This window comes from Brassica napus, chromosome C6, assembly GCF_020379485.1.
Source record: "Brassica napus cultivar Da-Ae chromosome C6, Da-Ae, whole genome shotgun sequence".
NCBI lineage: Eukaryota > Viridiplantae > Streptophyta > Magnoliopsida > Brassicales > Brassicaceae > Brassica > Brassica napus.
The window spans coordinates 15,204,669-15,228,558 of record NC_063449.1 but is presented as its reverse complement, the minus strand read 5'-3'; the positions used below and the strand labels follow the sequence as shown (position 1 = coordinate 15,228,558).

The following is a 23,890-nucleotide window of genomic DNA, read 5'->3' as shown; positions in this document are numbered from 1 at the left end:
ATTAGAGGTAGACGATCCGTAGTTGGATGGTGGAGCGTCGATAGAATCAACAAAACAGCAAGCAGATAAACGAAAAGCCAAAGTGTGAAGACGATCTGAATTATGTGTTGATAAGAAAGGTCTGACGGCTAGGAAAAAAAGAAGATGGATCTAGCTGTTTTGTGCGGAAAAAGAAAGAAGGGAAGTGCGACGGCTAGGTATGAGACCAAAGATGCTTTGGCCAAAAAAAAAACAAAGAAGTGAAGAAGGAAATAGTGCCGGCAGCAAAAAAAAATATATTTGGTTAGATTTAGGGTTTCTTTTGTTTATATTTTGTTTAGGCCTCACGGACCACGGTTATTAAATACTCGGCCTTGCATTTTATTTAAAATGGACATTTGACCACTTGGGTTGAACGAATGCATCAAAATAAGTCCAAGTGTAAGAAACAATAGAAAATTCATTTAAAGCCCATCTAGCACAATGTTTAAAAATCAATTAGGTTTCACAGAAAAAGAATGACGGCGGCTTCTAAATTCAAAGACGAAGAAAAAAAACAGATGAAACAGAAGAAAATAAAAACTAACGATGCTGAACGAATGGAGACATAGAGAACAAGACCAGAAACCGAAAAAACCGATCGGTTTGAAGCCGCCGAACCGAACTGACCAGGAAACCGAAGTAAATTGGCAAAAACGCCGATCGGTTTGTTGTCTCAAATGTGAATGAAACCGAAAACCGAAAACTTCGGTTCGGTCGGTCTGGTTCCAGTTTAGTCCGAATGCCCAGGACAACATTCTGAGTTTCTATTTACAGCTAGAGTGTTGCTGTCAAATGTGTCAGCTGAACTTGGTGTTTGCTGAACCCTAATTTTTCTGATTTATTTTTTTTCCTTCTGGTCTTCTTGAACACAACAAAGAACTGGATCATCTCTTAGTCTTTCTCGTTCTTTCACTCATGGAGGCTCCGTGAATCCAAAGCACAGGCAAGCTCTGGAAGAAGCATCAGAAGATGGTTTATTCGAGTTCCTCCTCTGCGACTTCGCCTCCGTGACTTCACCGGGTTTTCATGTCACCGTTCCGCCTCGTCTCCGTCAGCCACGACCACCGATGACGGGTACTCCTCCATCATCGTTGAGAGATGTTGGAGCTAAGGTTGAGTTCTTGCCAAGAGATTGTGTTCTGGGGGCTGGAGCCACATGTTAGAAACCAAGCTCTGAACTGGATTCTAAAGGTTTGACCTTTCTTGAATCTGGTTTGGTCTCTGTTTAGAGTTCCAAGCTATGGAGAAGAAGAAACCAAACCATGGAGAAGAAGATGGAGTTTGCTAAACTCCTATCTCGATTGAATCCCAATCTCCACTGTTTTTGATTCATTTCGACCTAATTAATGGTATTTGTTTCGCGGCCATTGTCTCTTAGCCACCGCCTCCACACATCCTTGTTCCCAAGATCATCAGTTGTCGACATGAAAGAAAGGTAAAGTTCTCAACTTTTTTGGTTAAATTTATAGTTCTTGCCTAAAGCTTCGATCTTGAGAGACCTTGTAACCATATATGAAACCAATTTCGCCCCAGAGAATCTTATATGTTTTCTTTCTTTTTTTAAATTTGTCGTAGGAGGAGATTTGAAGATTCAGATGGCATCATTCAGTTGGGGGTCGTCATCTGTGAAGACTTGAGCGCAGCAAATAGAGGAGAGTTACTAGCTGCAGCTTGCGATTTTGGACTGAGGCTATTTATGCCTTCTTACGTCGAAGATTCAAACTCTCTGAATCATGTGTTGGACGAGTCTACGACTTCACCAAGTTCAGCTGAAACCGTTTCACATCGTTTCTGGGTATTGTTTTAATTGCATCTTCTTCCTTCATGTTTATCTTTGTGTTCACTGGATTTTTTACCTACTAGAGAATTGGCCAAGCAGGTAATGATCTTAAGCAAGTTTGTTTTGTTTCTTTTCTTGAAGTTTTGTTGATGGTGTGGTGTTTGCTGACTTTGATGTATATGGTGGAGCTGTTGGATTAGCTTCTTGTTGTGTATATGGAGGGGATCCCTACCAGCCTCAGGAGCATAAATTCAAGAGAGGTGTTGACATTGTAGTTGAGACACCTGGTCGCATCAAGGTATGTCTTTAACCAAATAATCGTTTATTTTGTATGTTTGTGTGCTCTCTTGACATCGTATTGATATTCATTGTAAGATCATATTGAAAGGCGAAACCATGACTTGACTTATAATCAATTTCTTGTTCTTGATGAAGCTGATGAAATGTTGAGAATGGGATTCGTTAATGATTGAAGTATTTGACAGGTTTTTCAAGGACTTGGTTTCCCTTGAAGTATTCGACAGTGACAAACAAGGGTATCAAAAGCATATGTCGTGGTTTTGATCTAGTCCACAACTTGTGGTGAGTGTTTTGTCAGAGGTTTTGGTAACATGAGTCTATGTCTACGTCTTTTTCTTATTTTGTTAATATGAATCCATGTCCACGTTTTTCTTCTCTTGTCCACATGAGTCATTGTCCACACTAGTCTGTCCACATGTGTATGTGTCCATGTCCACATGAGGCTATGTCCACATGACTCTATGTCTTCTTTTGTTAACATGCCCAAAAGCTTCTTTTTTTTCCTTTTTTGGTGAGTTTCTTGGTAACACGATTCATGTCCACGTTTTGTGGTATGCAGTTGTCCACATGTTGACATCCATGTCCACATTTTTTTTATGTCCAAGCATTTTTTATATAATTGTTAAAATATATAAAATACATATATGAAAGTGGATGTTGAAATGTGGAGAAAAAAAAATACAATTTATTGTAATAGTTGTATTTGTTTTATATATCTCAAAAATGAGAAAAAAAACAATTAACACGAAAGATGGAATGAGTAGTAATAAAATAAAAATCTAACTAAACTAATATCTTAAGGCAAACGAAACCAATCTAAGCATTTTATAATCAAATACGCAATATCCTTGTTTCGTTAAAGGTATAGTTGTCCGAATAACATCTGGACCCCACATGAAAGTGCTTTACAAATAAGAAGTGTCTCTGAACTTAAGAGAAAATAAAAAAATGCCTTAAAAAGTAATCAACTCATTTAGAAAAAGTTCATTAAATTGAATATTTCAGCGACGAATCAAGTGTGGAATCACCGCTCAAAAAAAATAGAAAAATCTATATATATAAAATATTGTTTGCCTCTCTCCTGGTCCTCCACGTCAGAAAGTCGTGCGCTGTCGAGTCGACACGTGTCCTGCAGAATAAAACGCATCACTTCATTAATTTGAAATTGGTTGGGCTTTATAATTGTTATGCATTTGTTTAATGTTATTGGGCTTTAATTCTGATTTTGCCTGTCCAGTTGAAAGTCCTTCAGAAACTTTCTTCTTCGGGACAGACGGTGGTGAGAATTAGGGTAGCCATGGTCTTCTATCTCTGCAATGAATGAGATCGAGCAACAATGGAGATTTTTCAAATCGTGTAAGATGAATCGTCCTCAAGAACCTTGGTATCAAGTCGCCGTCGATTCATATTTGGTCCTTCACCCCCAGACGTTACGAGTTGTATTCATTCATCGACTTTAAGTGATGTCTTAACTTCACCGATCCAAATCAAGCACGACGTCTCATTCAATGATACTCTTTCCTACTTTAAGGCGGTTTTCTGTACCTATAAAAGGGGTAAGCCTTTTAGCCTTGAACATCATCATTCTCCATTCGTGTAATGCCAAAAAAACTTATTTGCAGTGTAATGGATAAATCATATGTTCTTCTTGCTGATTTGAAGCCTGGCCTCTGTTCCTCCACCACTGAGGTGTGACTGCTCAGATTCTGGGAAGGAGAAACATGTAACGGTGGTGAGCTGATGGATACTCCTCCTTGATGCAATGTTATTTCGTTATTAAACGTCATGTTCATAGCAGTTTTAAACTCTTCCGATGTATATACTCATAATCATCAAAATTTTGTATTAAGCTCTTTATGGAAACTCTTTTGAATGAGAAATTTTGAAACCGTTTGTTGATTTTGCTTTCTTTGTCACATGTGTTTCAGTAGACTCTCATGCCAGCCACCGTGAATGTCAACCGTCTCGCCACCTGCAGACACCGGCTCAAGGCGGTTCAAAAATGTTCGCCTTTAGCGGTTTGGATATGACTCGGTACAATCAGAGCTTCAGTAGAATTTTTGGTTCCAAATCCTGAAACTGTAAGTTTTGATTCCCTTACAAAAAGCTTTGCTTAAAATCTCTTTAATTCATAGCTGGTCTTTTTGAGATATATTACATGTTTAAAGAACATCAGCTTGAAAGAATATATAAACTCTACAATAGTTGACCAATCATATCATTTTTATATACTGTCGAATACACTCTTTCCATCACGAACATGTAAACCTGGATTATGTATACGCTGCTGTTGATGATTCTGAGGTATGATTTTCTCCGCAATTCTTTGTCCCCCATTTGTTGCTGGTTGGCATTGTGTATATAATGGTCTATGTGACATAATACATTTCAGGAACAAAAAGATGCACTTGATGGAACATGAGACACGGATCCACTGTCTTTTAAATGCTATCTCAAAGCCTGAACCAACTCTTTTTGACCGTGGAAAGGTAACAATACCGGCATGGCCCGTTGTTTGCATTTCTCGAACTTCTTCAGTTGTTTTTATCATTTCACTATGTTATACAATGATTGAATTAATTTTGAAGTGTATTGATAGGACTACATGAAGCATCAGACCAGATTCATCTCAAAGAAGCCAGCAAACGTAGTTCTTTAAAGCATGGAAGTTGTGTCACAGTCCATGGGGGCTTTAAGAAGCACATTCAAAATTATAAAGTAAGAAATTAGAATAAGAGTCTGTTAGGCATTCTCATCTATTGCAATTGCTTCATTGGTTATGATGATCTTTAGTTTAGTAACTCTCTTCAGTGTTGCATAATTCATTTCATATCTTAACGTTCAGTTCATCTAGAACCTAACTGATGTTAACCCCATTTCACTTTCAGATGATAGTAGAAGGATTATTTGCAAATAAGTCGTCTCAATTCTACGTCATTCTATAAGTAAGCTTCTCAGCATTCACCTACTATCATATCCTTCCAAATTAGTCATGTTTTTCTGCTTTGGTCTCTACATGTCTCACTAATCATTTTATGTTTAAAACCTGAAGGTCTTCAAAGGCTTTGAGCATTGTGTGACAAAATTTAAGAATAGCAGTAAAATTGTCTTTTTATGTTTTACAGCTTTTCTTTAGTCAACGATGTTTTACAGCTCTACAACACGTTTTGTATCAAACTGGATGACATCATCTGGAAGCCACCAGATGCATCCGTGAGAAATCGAGCCACCAAGTCCAAGAGTAAAAGACGTTGAATCCATGTTTTATTTAAAGTAGAGTTTTCTGAGTTCTTAACTGCTTTAGTCTGAATTAATATCATGCTAATTTTTCTATAGTTACACACTATGAACGATAAAGAGGAAACAGTGAGATTAGAAGTTATAACGTATATACGTTTCCCATAAGCATTATTAGATTTCATAATTTATATCTAAAATTTATATGCTACTTGAAAATGTCATAAAATTATAAAAAACAAACTCGCTTCTTATGAGACTACATTATAAGTGAAACACCATAAACTGACACATCATCACAATTTTAAGAAAATTATAAAAAAAAATCACTCTTAATATTTAGACCAAATATATTAACAGAACATTAGATAGTGTATAAATGCTTTCACTAAACAATTGTACTTTTTTAATTCAGACCAATTGTAAATTTTAAAATTATAAATGATTATTTAATATAGTTTTTTTAACAAATATTAAAATTAATGAAATTAGTTATACAAATACATTTATATTTTTTATACTTTCAAGACTTTAAGTTTTTTTAAAAAATAAATTCGATAATCAATATTATTATCAACATATATATATGTAAAAACTTGCCTTCAAATAAATATGAAATGTTATTTATCACCGTTTTTAAATTGTAATTTAGATGCATTGAAGCAATTAAAAACAATCAAAAAATTATTTACTATTTTTATATCATAAAAAAAAAACCAGCATGATTATTATAGACAAGGATTAATAAATAAAGTTATACTACTACCACTGTATATATGTAAGTAATTACTTCTGATCAAAATCAGAATATTTAATAAATAAAAATATCTAAAACTATTGATAAATATAATAGATGCTTAAAATATAATAAGTAAAGTAATATGATAAAATCAAAATTTTAAAGGTTATAATTTATTTATCTTAAAATCATAAATTTTTTTTTTTTTTTTTTGATAACTCTGGTATCTGGGCAGCCACATTCTCAACTATCCCCCCGAAAGGGATCCAGCGCTCCAACGGAAGAGATGTTAAATCCGTTGTGGCCAAGACTCGAACCCGGGTGGCGGACAGTACAGCTGTACCTCCTTTACAGACTTAAAATCATAATTGTTTCAGATAACATGATGCTTGGTTATCAAATATAATAACATATAATAATTCAAACATACATGTATATTTGTAATTAGTAACAATCAATAGAGTTTTCCATGTTATTAATTAAAAGTAAATTTAGTCATAATAAATCAGCTATTTTCCATATCGTCAATTTTAAAATATCTATGAAAAAAGAGAAGTAACCAATGTTTTCTTTAATAACCTTAATAAAACTATTCTATTTATTATCCGAGCAGGAAGAATATTAAAAATTAAGTAAAACAATTACATTTTCCAATTTTATTAGTGAAACAAATACATGATATATAAGGAATATAATAAAAAAAATAATGCAGTATGAGTCTGTATAAGTTGATAGAAAAAAAACAAATAGTTAAAATGTTGTAAAAAATTAGTGAAAGTTAATCTTACTTATCATTTAAAATAAATTAAACATTTCAAGTTTTACTAAATAATATATAGTAGAATATATATGATTTGTAAAAACAAATCGCCATCTACTATTACAAACAAAATTATTTTCGTAATATATCAAGTTGTTTAATGTTATTATTCTAAGAAATATTTTTTTTTAAAATAAAATCTTCGTAGTAAAACAAAATAAACAATTATTATTTTAGTACCAATATAGAAATAAAAATATATAAAATTACACAATATGAACATGATACTAATATAAAAATCTGACAAGAAACATATAAAAGTAGAAATAAAATTAGATGACCTTAAATAAAATAAAAGACTAAAAATTTTACACACCATAATAAAATAAAACATAACCCATTCAAATGATTTCAATATTATAAAATTTCGTCAATTGCAATGAGTTCATTTTACATTAAACAAATTCAATAGAAAATAACGAAAATTATACAAAAGAACAATCATATAAATAACACAATGAAAAACCAAATCTTTCAAGACAAAATATGTTAAACAAAATCATATAATGAAATATAACGATTAATTACGTTATAGATAAGCAAATATAACCAAAACATCAAATAAAAACCAAGAATTGTATTTCTTCAATCATTCTTTCAATGTAATTAGTTATGTAACAATACATAAATTATCCATAATAACTCATTATTATAACATAAATACCAAAAAAACAACAATTATTAATAGTAGCAATTACTAACATTGTCCAAAACAACTATAATAACTTCGACAAAGAGTTTCTCTAAATTAAAACCTCTTTTTCCACTATTTTAGAAACCCTCAAAAAGATACGATGGTATTCTAAAACTCAATCTCATTCTCTTTTGATATATTTTAATTGATTTATGTATTTTATATTGTTATAATACTTAAAACACTATAAAATTTTACAACTCTTACTTAAAACAGTAGCAATAGTAAGAATTCAGTCATTTTTAGTTATATAATTGAAATTTGGTGTAGACAAAATAATCATACTCATATTCATTTTAACATATAAAAAAATTTATAGAAAACTATAATTTATAAAAACCGATACATCAAATTCCGCGCGTAGCGCGGACCTGCCCTAGTAACGAATAAAGAATATCGGCAAAAGAACAAGATTCGAGGGCGAATCTTTTCTAACCCAGAGAATGATACAGATACATATATAGATTTATTTTAGGGATAATTTGCAAAATACCCTATTTAGGATTTGAAATTTGATAATTGTATTTTCTATTTTAACTTTTGAAAAATACACTTCTTTAATTATGAATTGACCTTTTTACCCAAGATATAATTCGAAATTAATATATAAATTCGAAATTAATAAAATAATATCATTAAAATTAGATAAATATGTGTGTTGAGATAAATATGTTGTTTTACCATTTAAATTTTACAATAACAAAGATAACATGTGAATTATGACTTTTTTTTACTTTATGATGATGTTTATACAGATTTCCCTTTATTTTATTTTCTTCAACTTATATAAACAAGTCACGTTGTTAAAAAAGAAAAGCAAGTCACGTTTGTTTCTACAAAATTTTCATCTTCTCTACCGGAGCCAAGTAAGTTTTAGCTAATATGATATATTCGGATATGTGTTTTTTCGATTTTGAATATGAAAAAGAATTGCACTGATTATTATTCATCGGTTTGTTCTTTTTTTTCACGTGTCATGAAAATCCAATAAATCTGTTTGAGCCAATGATTTGATTCGTGTATCTTACAAAATTTTAATTTATATTGTTTATATAGAGACGAAGTACAAGATTCAAAAAAGGAAGTAATAGAAAAAGAAAGGCAGAGGAAGAACAAACACATACAAACAGTTGAAAGTCACAGAAAACAAATGGTGTTGCTTGCATTGAAGTCTTATCGAAAGATTACTTTCACGTGTATATGAAAGAGTTGGAAGAAATTCTGAACAGTGGATTCACAAATAATTTCCTATCTCTAATGATTTTCTTTTAAAATATTTTCTTTTAAATTGTTTAATAGAAATTGATAAATATTAAGATTGGGTAATTTGGTAAATTTATATATAGATAAGTTTATTTTTCAAAAAGCTTAAACAAATGTGTATTTTTCAAATTATATTCTTATTGAAGTGCATTTATCCAAAATTTCCCTTTATTTTAAATATTTTAATTTTTTAATTTTTTTAAATTTTGATATTATCTTAATTAGTTAGAAGTACTGCGCCTTGAGTATTTTTAATAGTTTTAAGTTTATTTGGTTTTCATATAAATAGACCTTATGCTTAGAGTTGTATGCAGTTCATGATTGGATTAATAAAATTTAGAGTTCTCTATTTGTTCTTTATTTTCGGTAAATCTATAGAGATTTCAACAAATTAAAGAAAACATTGATTTTAGGTATTCTTAGACTAAATAAGATCTTTATACTGCTACATTATTTTTTCTCTTGGTTTTATTATGGTTTTTTTGCCATTCTTGCATAGTGTCTAGCTTTTTTGGAGACGCAAGTTAGAGCCAGGGGACAATCTAGGAATTTTATATACTGGGTGCACAATTAATCATAAAAGAAAGGAAGACATAAAGAAGACTCGAACTTAGATCACTGTGGGTGCACACCCTAAATTTTACCATGTGATCTACCAAATGTTTAATGATTTGTGAGACAAAAACTGAAAAATACATATTATTTCGTGTGCGGTGCACTTGCACTCTTAGTGTGTAAGGTGGCTTCTCCCCTGGTTGCAGCCATTCTATTAGGCATCTCCAATCTTGTCTGTAAATCATACTGTCAAGAACTCATTCGCTTCATTTCAGAGAGTTGGTCTAAATGAGAGTTGGTCTTTTGATGTTCTTTGGATCTTATTCGCTATACAATCTCTTATCTTGTCTTTAGCTAATTTATTTGATATTTTGTTTTGTTGTGCCTGTAATATGGCAAAACCTTTGGTTAGTTGTGTGTGTTTCTGCCTTGTATGCTCTCCTTGAGTGGAGTTTGAATTTTAGAATGAATGAAGCATGGTTTGATCAAAAAAAAATATTTTTCTTAAAAAAAATGACATTACTTTATATATATATATATATGTATCTTTTAAAAAAAAATTAATACTATTAAAACAGAATCATTTTTTATCTACTTACAATAGTCTAAGTTGGACAATTACATTTTTTTTAACTTCCTATTATTTCTCCTACAACAAACTTAGTTATTATTAAATATACCATTTCTAACATATTATTTTAATATTTTTAAAATATGACATCCGAAAAGATATTCTTAAGAATCTTTTTTTCTAAAATTGCATTTTGATAATATCTTTATTTTTAATATTTACTTTTAAATAATTAATTTTGTAATTAATATTAACTATAATTATAAACCAGTATTAATTCATTTTTTGATTTATAGAATAAGAAATAACATTTCAATAATATTTACATATACATAATTTATATTAATAATTAAATTACGGTTTAAATTACTATACCAATTAATAAATATAAAGTAACTTTATTCAATTATTAACTATTTTATAAATTATAAAATTAAATCTATATATATATATATATAAATATGTTTGCCTCTCTCCTAAGCTATTCACGTGGAAAGTCACTCTCTGACAGGCCGACACGTGTCTCTGGGTTTTATTTCTTTGGCTGGGCTTGAGGTTAACTTTGGGCTTATACTATGAACAATTGACAGGGCTTTTTACTCTTTAATATTATTGAATGTGTTAATTATTTCTTAATGCATAGTAGATAAAAAAAACACACACATATTACGATATGGACGTTATATTATCATAAAAGCAATATTTTCCCTATGTACCCCATCCTGGATAATTTATAAAGTAGCAACGAATCTATGAGTTCAGCAAATTTGTAATTACCTACGTCAAAATTTTAAGTATATGAATAGTCAACAGTAGTGTGTTGAATATTATATTCATATGATTTAAAAGCCTTTACAAATTTTTTATTTTTAAACATACACCAAAAACTTTATGAAAGTAAATATTCATTCCGGTTCTCAACCACTTCAAATACCACCAATGCCAAAAAAATTTAATCAAGTGCAGGAAAACTATAATATATTTAAAACTACAATAAATACATTAGTTAATGAAAAATCCTTTTTTAAAAATATTTTGGATGCGTACATAAATATTAAGAGAAATGTATAAAAGGAAATAAAAGTAACAATAACTTGAAGAACAAAATGTATAAGACTGAGAATATTTATGATTTGTGGTCTAAGATATATTCAACTTATTTTCCTAATCAAGGTGGAATAAACATTGAATAATATTTTTTTTTAAAATTATATATACATATAAATATTTTTAGTGGCATGATATATTTATAATTTCCAATATTTGGCCAAATAAAGAAAAAGGAAACCTGCATGTATATAACCATGAAAAGAAAACTACTTTAAATAACTTAATCAAAACAACAACCACGTACAACTAAACCCGATGAACGTCCCAACCTCAAAAGAAAGATAGTATAAGAGCAAAAATCTCAAGACATGACATATAGTTTTGTACTAACAGCTTACCAACCAATTTAATTTACATAGTTCATTCAACAGTAATCAAAGCAAGCAAATATCTCTAATCAAAGCAAATATTGGTAGTTTTATAGTCTATTTAGTATTCAAATACATTAACATGTACAATTAACATGTACAATATTTAACTAATATGTATATTTTTATATGATACAAATTTATATTAAACATTCTTTCTAACTGTTTAAATTATTTTTTAATTTTCATCCCGCCCATAGGGCGGGCCGGCCCTAGTAATAACATATATTCATGAATTTTACAACATACTTAAATTTATTAAAACAAAATATTAAAGTAAGATATATAAACTAATAAATAATTTTATATTTTATTGTACATATTTAAATTAGAATATTAAAATAATTCAATATATTTATCAAGTATGAGACGGATTGAATGACATATACTTAATTTATATAATAATAAAATAAAATTTGACCAATATAAAAGATTAAAAACAAAATTTACCATAATTTAAAGCTTTAAAATACAAGTAAAACTAATACGGGGCAGGTTATGTAAATGATTTATTTTATTTTCATAAAATTATATTCATGTAAATTTTAATTTATTTATCTATACTTTAAAATGGGAAATGTGAAATTACATTTTTAAAATATAAAATAATTTATCAATAATAAAAATAAATTAAACTATAACAATAAATTTTAGTTTTTTTTATCACCATTTTCTTCATTTTATTTAAATAACATAGTAAGAGTATTAACAAAATTTAACGAATCACAAATCATATAGTTTATTAAAATCTATGTACTGTAAAAAAAAATATATCAAAAGTTGAATCAGTTTTTTTTAAATAGCATCAGATTTGTATGGGTTTTATTGGGTTCACAAGTGTTGGATCGCGGGTTAATGATAGACTTTACGGTTTTTACCAGGTTATCTGATTTTTAAATATTGAGTCTTAATTAAATCTGAACCAGATTATGTATATAGGTCATTAGATAACCCGGTCCGACCGCCGGTCTGGAAAAAATATGAAAACACGGATAAAACTATTAAAACCCTAAAAATATCTAATCCATTAAATTAGTCTAAAATATGCAAAGTAAATTTGATGTACCACCAACTTAACAAATGTAACACTCTCCAACACGCGTCTCTTAAGGCAGAATGTTGGAGGAAGGCTAACGAAAAGAAGGAAGCAAACGAGGATCATGACGACCCTCCTACTACAGAGGTCGAGACAGTGCCCCTTGGATACCTCGAATCCCTACATGTCAAACTGATGCATCATGGATCGATAATGGTAGTGTTAGTGGCTGAGGGTGGAGTCTTAAGGACCAAATGGGTTCTGAATTTTTCGGATTACGGATGTGTAACAGGAGCTTCTCAGCTTTGCATGCTGAGATGGAAGGTTTACTTTTGATATCTTGCATATTTCCATTATCTTATCCATTCGTCCATGTGCATTTTGATCATATAGACTAGGATTTAGCCATGTTTAGGTTACATTTTGCATACATGAGTCTTTATCAGGTGTTGGAGTGCCACATGGAGTTCTTGGGGACATTTGGATGCATTTGGAGCTCAAAGGAGGTGAAATAGGTGATCATTGGATGAGCAGAGGATGGGAGTGAGGTTCCGCAGCGACGTCATGAGGTCGCTCCAAAGCACCTCTCAGAGCGACCTAGCTGGAGCGACCCCGTGAAGTCGCTCGCCATATTCATCCCGTTGGAAGCCCAGAGCGACTTGCCCAGAGCGACGCACCGAGGTCGCTCGCATCTAACACGCCTCTCGGAGCGACCTCCCAAAGCGACACCCCGAGGTCGCTCGCGTCTCTATGGCGAGACGACACGAAGCGAAGCCCAGAGCGACCTCTCAGAGCGACCCACTGAGGTCGCTCCCGAAGGCCGGAGCGACTTGTCGGAGCGACATGCCGAGGTTGCTCCGCGTCTATTGTTGGGTCGATTCCTATTTTACTTAAGGCCATTTTGGTCATTTCATTATGCACGTTTTACATTTCTAAAACCTATGTTTTAAACATCTTTGGTAGCCAGCAGGCAGAGTATCTTTTGATCTATTGAGAAATGCACAAAAAAAAACTCTCTTGAGAAGTTCATCTCTTGGATTTTGATTGTTATGTTCTTGTGTTATTGTTGATTTCTTATCTATTTCTCTACATGATTAATCTGAAATCCAATATGGGTTTAAGAGGAATCATGGAGATTAGTGAGTAATCACCTTTTGAATTCATGGGTTAGGGAGATCAAGGGTGATTAGGTTAGTTCTAGGATGTTTTAGTGTAGATCATTCTTGTTCCTTGCTAGTAGAGTATTCATAATGCATCTTCTGAGTTGGCCACTCAAAAGTTGATCAATAGACATTTCCCACCCAAAAGGTGTTTGATGAAATGCCTGAGACAACTCTCCTAGGCTTTTAGTATACTTTGCCAAAGACATTTGTTGTTAAAGGTGCTAAGATAGCTAATAGACTTGTTAGTAATGATTGCTTTCATATTATTCAACCAAAGACATTTGATGTTTGAGATATGTTAGCAAATGAGCATTCATCTAGACATAGAGCTTGCTTAGAATTGTGTCTAGGCTTAAGGTCGATAGTTTGATTGATCATTTGTCATCCTTAGTTCGAACTTGATCACCCAAGGTCTAATCCCTATGCCCATGAGTTCTCTTTTCCCTTAGTCAAGAAAGTATCATTCTGTTATTGCTTTTTAGTTTTAGTCATAGCTTAAAACTCATCTAAATCATTGGTTGCACTTAGATTAAGTGAGTACTTGCATTCTCAGTGCTTTGATATCCCTCAGAACTGGTTCGACAATCACTATACTACAACATTTGTCTTAGGAGCCTTGAAAACTCCTAACATCAAATTGGCGCCGTTGCCAAATTCTGAGTAGATTTAAACATTGAGATTTAGTCACTTGCTTGAGACTAAGTCATTTTAATTTTGTTTTGTTACTGATTCTTCTTCTTCACCTACCTTTCACTTTCAGGTGTATGAACTTGAGGAGCAGGGGTCCATCAAACCTAGTTCCAATAGTAGCAGACATCAGAGCTTTCGAGAGGGAGTGTGCTAGAGCTAGAAGAGAAGAAGAACAACAAGCCCACTTGCAGAGATTGGATATTGATATGGCAGATCCACCGCAAGGGGCAGAACACCAACCGCGGGCAGCTCGACCCATTGGTACTTATGACCGGCCCAACATTCATGGTCATAGACTAGGAATCCGAGCACCGGCTGTGGCAGCCAACAACTTTGAGGTCAAGTCAGGACTCCTCAACGTGATCGAGAACAACAAGTATCATGGCTTGGCTCTAGAGGACCCATTTGATCACTTGGACAAGTTCGACAGCTACTGTGGGTTGTCAAAAACCAATGGTGTGTCCGAAGATGCCTTAAAGCTCAAGCTATTCCCTTTCTCTTTGGGGGATAAGGCACGTCAGTGGGAGAAGTCTCTACCCAGCGACTCTATCACCACTTGGGATGATTGCAAGAGAGCATTCTTGGAGAAGTTCTTCTCTACTTCAAGAACTGCTAAGCTGAGAAATGAGATTTCCAGCTTTCAACAGAAGAACTTGGAAGGCTTCAGTGAAGCCTGGGAGAGATTCAAGGGCTACCAAGCTCAATGCCCACACCATGGTTTCTCTAAGGAGAGCTTGCTGAGCACATTCTACCGTGGTGCTCTTCCTAAGTACAGGGCCAGACTGGATACAGCTAGCAATGGGTTCTTCTTGGGGAGAACTGAGGAAGATGCAGAGGAGCTGGTTGACAACATGGTAAAGAGTGATGCAGTCTACAGTGGAGACCACGACAGAGGCAGTCGAACAGATGATAAGCAGACGAGGAAAGAGTTGAAAGCTCTACAGGATAAGATAGACATCCTCCTTGCTGATAAAGCCACACAAGAGCAGCTGCACTTTGTTGGTAACCCAAGCCAAGAGACACCACCTGTTGTCCATGAGGTTGAGGGTTTGGAAGGTCAGGAAGAGCTGTGTTTCATCAACAACAATGGTAGCTGGTACAAAAAAGAGCCCAACTTTCAGTACAACAACTACCAACAGAAATCCTATCCCAACAACCAACAGAGTGGTTATCCGCCTCGAAACAACCAGCAAGGCAGCTATCAACCTCAGCAAAACCCCTCATCTGGTTCCTCTGCTCCTCAAGAGAGCAGCACTGACACCCTGCTGAAACAAATCTTGGAGTCTCAGACTAGAAGTGAGAAGCATGTTGGTTATGAGTTGAAGAACCTTCATTCCAAGATTGATGGGAGCTACAATGAGCTCAACAACAAGTTCTCACATCTTGCTTCTACAGTCAAGAATTTAGAGAATCAGTTTGCTTCCATGAACACTCACCAGACTCGCCAGCAAGGATCTCTACCTGGAAAATCTGACCAAAACCCCAAGGAGGCCAAAGCTATCACCCTTAGGAGTGGTAAGCAGTTACCTCCTACAACCCTCACCAGGGATGCTGAAAAACTAGGTGAAGAGGTGGCCATCAACTTAGATGATGAAGTGGTGATTGTTGATGAGAAAATCAATGATGAAATCTTGGAGAAGATTGTGGAAGCCAAGGGTAAAGGAAAGGTTGGGGAAGCGAAGAAAACAGTGAAAGATGGTGAAGTTCTTGCTCCAGCAAGTGAGAATTCTTTTGTTCCTCCTCCCTATGAACCCAAACTACCATTCCCTGGTAGATTCAAGAGGCAGCTGCTAGAGAAGTACAAGGCTTTGTTTGAGAAGCAAATGAGTGAAGCTCAGGTTGCAATGCCCATCATCGATGCTTTCATGTTGATTCCTCAATACAACAAGTTCCTGAAAGATGTTGTAGCTGCAAAGAAGAAGGAAATGGAAAGCATGATGATTCTTACCCATGAGTGCAGTGCCATCATCCAAAGGCTTGATGTTCCAGAGAAGTTAGAGGATCCAGGATGCTTTACACTACCTTGTGCTCTTGGACCTATGGTATTTGAGAAATGTCTCTGCGATTTGGGAGCTAGTGTCAGCGTGATGCCTTTGTCTGTTGCAAAGAAGCTTGGATTCACTCAGTACAAGAAGTGTAAACTCTCTCTGGTGTTAGCTGATCGTTCAGTGAAGTACCCTGTGGGCATCTTAGAGGACCTACCTGTGAAGATTGGAAGGTATGAGATACCTACAGATTTTGTGGTGCTTGAGATGGGTGAGGAGGCTCAGGACCCATTGATTCTTGGAAGGCCATTCTTAGCTACAGCAGGAGCAATTGTTAAGGTGAAAGAGGGCACGATTGATCTCCATTTGGGTAAAGGGCATGTTCTCCACTTTGACATCAAGGAGAAAATGAAGAAACCAACTGTGTTCGGGCAAGCCTTCTACATTGAAGAGATGGGCACTCTTACTGATGAGCACCTTGAAGAGTTACCACCTGAGGACGACGAGGAGGGAGCATCTCCCTCTACTCATTCTCCATAGAAGGTAACCCACTACTTTCCCTTGTATATACCATTTCGTTTTTGCATATTAGTTTTCTCTTTTTGGGTATCTCTCTCTCCTTGACAACACAGAGACTGTGTCATTTAAGTTTGGGGGAGGTACCAAGTATTTGATCATGTTTGCTTTGATGATTTTGAGTCTCATGCATTGCATTATACATATATATTTGCATAAAAAAAAATCATTTAGTTTGCATCATTGGCATTTCTAGGAGAGTCTAGAGCATATAGGTTGCATTTACTTGCATTGGGAGCAATGATTTGAAATGCCTTGTAAAGAACATTACTTTGCACCTGAATAGCTTATGCACCTCTCAAAAACACTTGTATGCTTCGAGCCTTGAAGACTCTTCCTGAAACTTGTTGATTGCTGAAACTCAGTCTTTGAAGCCAACTACAACCTTATTTGAACTGAACGAACTTAATGCTTCTTGCTCATGGTCCCTTGTGTACTGAGTCATGGCTATACACACTTGAGTTGTCACATCCTTTATGCCAATCTTATTTTGACAAACTCTAGTGGTAGACCACTCCCAAAACCTTTCCCTTCTTTTAAGCTTTCATTGTTTGATGAGTGAGGCCTTCTTCGGAAAGTCTTACATGTGCATAATGTTGAGAGTATCGGGAACAACAATGCTTGATCTTCATTCTTGCTAGATTGGGCACTCTATTGTGTAGCTATAGGTGGGGGTGAGAGTTGTGATTATGATTTGGGAGCAATGAAAAAGGAAAAGAAATGACTCTTTGTGTTTAAGTGAATTGTCTTATTGGGATAAGTAGAAAAACCTCTAGCTCAAGTTATGAAAAGTCTTGGCCCCCATCTAAAAAAAAAAAAAAAAAAAAAAATAAAATATAAAAAGAAAAGAAAAAGAAAGAAAAAATGGGCTATCAAAGTTGTTAGGAGCTAAGTAATGTTTTGAGGTTGTGGAAAATCCCTTGTAGATTTCAAAGAGAAGAGTTAAAGTTCTTAGGATCTTTTGGTGAGAGATGTGAGTTGGGTTTGACATTTGGGAATGATTGTGTAATTGTATGTTTGGGAAAAGGGTAGAACAATGGAGATTGAGCATTGTATGCATGAGTTGATCCATTTCTTAGATATATTATGTGCAATGTCAAGGCTACTTGTTTTGAGAGTAAACCACTTTAAAAGATCATGGATTTTGAACCTCTTGACCCACTTGAATAAAAGCTTTCCCTTACTCAACCAAATGATTTGGACCAATTGACCATTTGCAAGAATTCACTTGATGCTATGCTTAATGAACTTGAGAGTTGGCTGATTTGCATGTGTGAATGCATGATGATGAGTGTAGGGATGAAAAGAGTTGAATAGGCTAGAGAAGCTAGAGTATAATAAGAGAGGGTGTACTAATGCTGAATTTAGATGTTGATTTGAGTGCTTTGTGTGTTTCTTTTGGCTATGAGCTCTCACCTTCAAACCTCTCTCCCTATGAGTTCTAGAAAGTTCACTTGTGCACAAGTAAAAGAACAAGTTTGGGGGAGTTGATATCTTGCATATTTCCATTATCTTATCCATTCGCCATGTGCATTTTGATCATATAGACTAGGATTTAGCCATGTTTAGGTTACATTTTGCATACATGAGTCTTTATCAGGTGTTGGAGTGCCACATGGAGTTCTTGGGGACATTTGGATGCATTTGGAGCTCAAAGGAGGTGAAATAGGTGATCATTGGACGAGCAGAGGATGGGAGCGAGGTTCCGCAGCGACGTCATGAGGTCGCTCCAAAGCACCTCTCAGAGCGACCTAGCTGGAGCGACCCCGTGAAGTCGCTCGCCATATTCATCCCGTTGGAAGCCCAGAGCGACGCACCGAGGTCGCTCGCATCTCACACCCCTCTCGGAGCGACCTCCCAAAGCGACACCCCGAGGTCGCTCGCGTCTCTATGGCGAGACGACACGAAGCGAAGCCCGGAGCGACCTCTCAGAGCGACCCACTGAGGTCGCTCCCGAAGGCCGGAGCGACTTGTCGGAGCGACATGCCGAGGTCGCTCCGCGTCTATTGTTGGGTCGATTCCTATTTTACTTAAGGCCCTTTTGGTCATTTCATTATGCACGTTTTACATTTCTAAAACCTATGTTTTAAACATCTTTGGTAGCCACCAGGCAGATTATCTTTTGATCTATTGAGAAATACACAAAAAACTCTCTTGAGAAGTTCATCTCTTGGATTTTGATTGTTATGTTCTTGTGTTATTGTTGATTTCTTATCTATTTCTCTACATGATTAATCTGAAATCCAATATGGGTTTAAGAGGAATCATGGAGATTAGTGAGTAATCACCTTTTGAATTCATGGGTTAGGGAGATCAAGGGTGATTAGGTTAGTTCTAGGATGTTTTAGTGTAGATCATTCTTGTTCCTTGCTAGTAGAGTATTCATAATGCATCTTCTGAGTTGGCCACTCAAAAGTTGATCAATAGGCATTTCCCACCCAAAAGGTGTTTGATGAAATGCCTGAGACAACTCTCCTAGGCTTTTAGTATACTTTGCCAAAGACATTTGTTGTTAAAGGTGCTAAGATAGCTAATAGACTTGTTAGTAATGATTGCTTTCATATTATTCAACCAAAGACATTTGATGTTTGAGATATGTTAGCAAATGAGCATTCATCTAGACATAGAGCTTGCTTAGAATTGTGTCTAGGCTTAAGGTCGATAGTTTGATTGATCATTTGTCATCCTTAGTTCGAACTTGATCACCCAAGGTCTAATCCCTATGCCCATGAGTTCTCTTTTCCCTTAGTCAAGAAAGTATCATTCTGTTATTGCTTTTTAGTTTTAGTCATAGCTTAAAACTCATCTAAATCATTGGTTGCACTTAGATTAAGTGAGTACTTGCATTCTCAGTGCTTTGATATCCCTCAGAACTGGTTCGACAATCACTATACTACAACATTTGTCTTAGGAGCCTTGAAAACTCCTAACATCAAATTGGCGCCGTTGCCAAATTCTGAGTAGATTTAAACATTGAGATTTAGTCACTTGCTTGAGACTAAGTCATTTTAATTTTGTTTTGTTACTGATTCTTCTTCTTCACCTACCTTTCACTTTCAGGTGTATGAACTTGAGGAGCAGGGGTCCATCAAACCTAGTTCCAATAGTAGCAGACATCAGAGCTTTCGAGAGGGAGTGTGCTAGAGCTAGAAGAGAAGAAGAACAACAAGCCCACTTGCAGAGATTGGATATTGATATGGCAGATCCACCGCAAGGGGCAGAACACCAACCGCGGGCAGCTCGACCCATTGGTACTTATGACCGGCCCAACATTCATGGTCATAGACTAGGAATCCGAGCACCGGCTGTGGCAGCCAACAACTTTGAGGTCAAGTCAGGACTCCTCAACGTGATCGAGAACAACAAGTATCATGGCTTGGCTCTAGAGGACCCATTTGATCACTTGGACAAGTTCGACAGCTACTGTGGGTTGTCAAAAACCAATGGTGTGTCCGAAGATGCCTTAAAGCTCAAGCTATTCCCTTTCTCTTTGGGGGATAAGGCACGTCAGTGGGAGAAGTCTCTACCCAGCGACTCTATCACCACTTGGGATGATTGCAAGAGAGCATTCTTGGAGAAGTTCTTCTCTACTTCAAGAACTGCTAAGCTGAGAAATGAGATTTCCAGCTTTCAACAGAAGAACTTGGAAGGCTTCAGTGAAGCCTGGGAGAGATTCAAGGGCTACCAAGCTCAATGCCCACACCATGGTTTCTCTAAGGAGAGCTTGCTGAGCACATTCTACCGTGGTGCTCTTCCTAAGTACAGGGCCAGACTGGATACAGCTAGCAATGGGTTCTTCTTGGGGAGAACTGAGGAAGATGCAGAGGAGCTGGTTGACAACATGGTAAAGAGTGATGCAGTCTACAGTGGAGACCACGACAGAGGCAGTCGAACAGATGATAAGCAGACGAGGAAAGAGTTGAAAGCTCTACAGGATAAGATAGACATCCTCCTTGCTGATAAAGCCACACAAGAGCAGCTGCACTTTGTTGGTAACCCAAGCCAAGAGACACCACCTGTTGTCCATGAGGTTGAGGGTTTGGAAGGTCAGGAAGAGCTGTGTTTCATCAACAACAATGGTAGCTGGTACAAAAAAGAGCCCAACTTTCAGTACAACAACTACCAACAGAAATCCTATCCCAACAACCAACAGAGTGGTTATCCGCCTCGAAACAACCAGCAAGGCAGCTATCAACCTCAGCAAAACCCCTCATCTGGTTCCTCTGCTCCTCAAGAGAGCAGCACTGACACCCTGCTGAAACAAATCTTGGAGTCTCAGACTAGAAGTGAGAAGCATGTTGGTTATGAGTTGAAGAACCTTCATTCCAAGATTGATGGGAGCTACAATGAGCTCAACAACAAGTTCTCACATCTTGCTTCTACAGTCAAGAATTTAGAGAATCAGTTTGCTTCCATGAACACTCACCAGACTCGCCAGCAAGGATCTCTACCTGGAAAATCTGACCAAAACCCCAAGGAGGCCAAAGCTATCACCCTTAGGAGTGGTAAGCAGTTACCTCCTACAACCCTCACCAGGGATGCTGAGAAACTAGGTGAAGAGGTGGCCATCAACTTAGATGATGAAGTGGTGATTGTTGATGAGAAAATCAATGATGAAATCTTGGAGAAGATTGTGGAAGCCAAGGGTAAAGGAAAGGTTGGGGAAGAGAAGAAAACAGTGAAAGATGGTGAAGTTCTTGCTCCAGCAAGTGAGAATTCTTTTGTTCCTCCTCCCTATGAACCCAAACTACCATTCCCTGGTAGATTCAAGAGGCAGCTGCTAGAGAAGTACAAGGCTTTGTTTGAGAAGCAAATGAGTGAAGCTCAGGTTGCAATGCCCATCATCGATGCTTTCATGTTGATTCCTCAATACAACAAGTTCCTGAAAGATGTTGTAGCTGCAAAGAAGAAGGAAATGGAAAGCATGATGATTCTTACCCATGAGTGCAGTGCCATCATCCAAAGGCTTGATGTTCCAGAGAAGTTAGAGGATCCAGGATGCTTCACACTACCTTGTGCTCTTGGACCTATGGTATTTGAGAAATGTCTCTGCGATTTGGGAGCTAGTGTCAGCGTGATGCCTTTGTCTGTTGCAAAGAAGCTTGGATTCACTCAGTACAAGAAGTGTAAACTCTCTCTGGTGTTAGCTGATCGTTCAGTGAAGTACCCTGTGGGCATCTTAGAGGACCTACCTGTGAAGATTGGAAGGTATGAGATACCTACAGATTTTGTGGTGCTTGAGATGGGTGAGGAGGCTCAGGACCCATTGATTCTTGGAAGGCCATTCTTAGCTACAGCAGGAGCAATTGTTAAGGTGAAAGAGGGCACGATTGATCTCCATTTGGGTAAAGGGCATGTTCTCCACTTTGACATCAAGGAGAAAATGAAGAAACCAACTGTGTTCGGGCAAGCCTTCTACATTGAAGAGATGGGCACTCTTACTGATGAGCACCTTGAAGAGTTACCACCTGAGGACGACGAGGAGGGAGCATCTCCCTCTACTCATTCTCCATAGAAGGTAACCCACTACTTTCCCTTGTATATACCATTTCGTTTTTGCATATTAGTTTTCTCTTTTTGGGTATCTCTCTCTCCTTGACAACACAGAGACTGTGTCATTTAAGTTTGGGGGAGGTACCAAGTATTTGATCATGTTTGCTTTGATGATTTTGAGTCTCATGCATTGCATTATACATATATATTTGCATAAAAAAAAAATCATTTAGTTTGCATCATTGGCATTTCTAGGAGAGTCTAGAGCATATATGTTACATTTACTTGCATTGGGAGCAATGATTTGAAATGCCTTGTAAAGAACATTACTTTGCACCTGAATAACTTATGCACCTCTCAAAAACACTTGTATGCTTCGAGCCTTGAAGACTCTTCCTGAAACTTGTTGATTGCTGAAACTCAGTCTTTGAAGCCAACTACAACCTTATTTGAACTGAACGAACTTAATGCTTCTTGCTCATGGTCCCTTGTGTACTGAGTCATGGCTATACACACTTGAGTTGTCACATCCTTTATGCCAATCTTATTTTGACAAACTCTAGTGGTAGACCACTCCCAAAACCTTTCCCTTCTTTTAAGCTTTCATTGTTTGATGAGTGAGGCCTTCTTCGGAAAGTTTTACATGTGCATAATGTTGAGAGTATCGGGAACAACAATGCTTGATCTTCATTCTTGCTAGATTGGGCACTCTATTGTGTAGCTATAGGTGGGGGTGAGAGTTGTGATTATGATTTGGGAGCAATGAAAAAGGAAAAGAAATGACTCTTTGTGTTTAAGTGAATTGTCTTATTGGGATAAGTAGAAAAACCTCTAGCTCAAGTTATGAAAAGTCTTGGCCCCCATCTAAAAAAAAAAAAAAAAAAAAGAAATAAAATATAAAAAGAAAAGAAAAAGAAAGAAAAATGGGCTATCAAAGTTGTTAGGAGCTAAGTAATGTTTTGAGGTTGTGGAAAATCCCTTGTAGATTTCAAAGAGAAGGAGTTAAAGTTCTTAGGATCTTTTGGTGAGAGATGTGAGTTGGGTTTGACATTTGGGAATGATTGTGTAATTGTATGTTTGGGAAAAGGGTAGAACAATGGAGATTGAGCATTGTATGCATGAGTTGATCCTTTCTTAGATATATTATGTGCAATGTCAAGGCTACTTGTTTTGAGAGTAAACCACTTTAAAAGATCATGGATTTTGAACCTCTTGACCCACTTGAATAAAAGCTTTCCCTTACTCAACCAAATGATTTGGACCAATTGACCATTTGCAAGAATTCACTTGATGCTATGCTTAATGAACTTGAGAGTTGGCTGATTTGCATGTGTGAATGCATGATGATGAGTGTAGGGATGAAAAGAGTTGAATAGGCCTAGAGAAGCTAGAGTATAATAAGAGAGGGTGTACTAATGCTGAATTTAGATGTTGATTTGAGTGCTTTGTGTGTTTCTTTTGGCTATGAGCTCTCACCTTCAAACCTCTC

General features: G+C 35.9%; 1 long non-coding RNA gene and 3 other non-coding genes across 10 annotated transcripts; 2 read left to right on the top strand and 2 right to left on the bottom strand.

The window, feature by feature from the left end:
* The first annotated feature begins 507 nt into the window (after positions 1–507).
* On the top strand, positions 508–2,742 carry LOC106396528. 2 transcript variants are annotated; one of them, XR_007325191.1, is made up of 4 exons: positions 511–1,456; positions 1,597–1,816; positions 1,943–2,099; positions 2,287–2,742. It is a non-coding gene; the product is annotated as an uncharacterized LOC106396528 (transcript). The 2 variants fall into 2 exon arrangements; XR_007325190.1 differs by having other exon boundaries at positions 508–1,456; positions 1,597–2,099.
* A 595-nt stretch (positions 2,743–3,337) lies between these two features.
* LOC125588996 lies at positions 3,338–5,490 on the top strand. 6 transcript variants are annotated; one of them, XR_007325196.1, is made up of 6 exons: positions 3,338–3,657; positions 3,724–3,916; positions 4,030–4,590; positions 4,701–4,819; positions 4,990–5,046; positions 5,227–5,490. It is a non-coding gene; the product is annotated as an uncharacterized LOC125588996 (long non-coding RNA). The 6 variants fall into 6 exon arrangements; XR_007325197.1 differs by having other exon boundaries at positions 3,340–3,657; positions 3,764–3,833; positions 4,033–4,590; XR_007325195.1 differs by having other exon boundaries at positions 3,340–3,657; positions 3,724–3,833; positions 4,033–4,590.
* A 9,471-nt stretch (positions 5,491–14,961) lies between these two features.
* Positions 14,962–15,068, bottom strand: LOC125589292. Its single transcript, XR_007325480.1, has one exon. It is a non-coding gene; the product is annotated as a small nucleolar RNA R71 (small nucleolar RNA).
* Positions 15,069–20,512: 5,444 nt separating this feature from the next.
* LOC125589291 lies at positions 20,513–20,619 on the bottom strand. The gene has a single exon (XR_007325479.1). It is a non-coding gene; the product is annotated as a small nucleolar RNA R71 (small nucleolar RNA).
* Between the last annotated feature and the right edge of the window lie 3,271 nt (positions 20,620–23,890).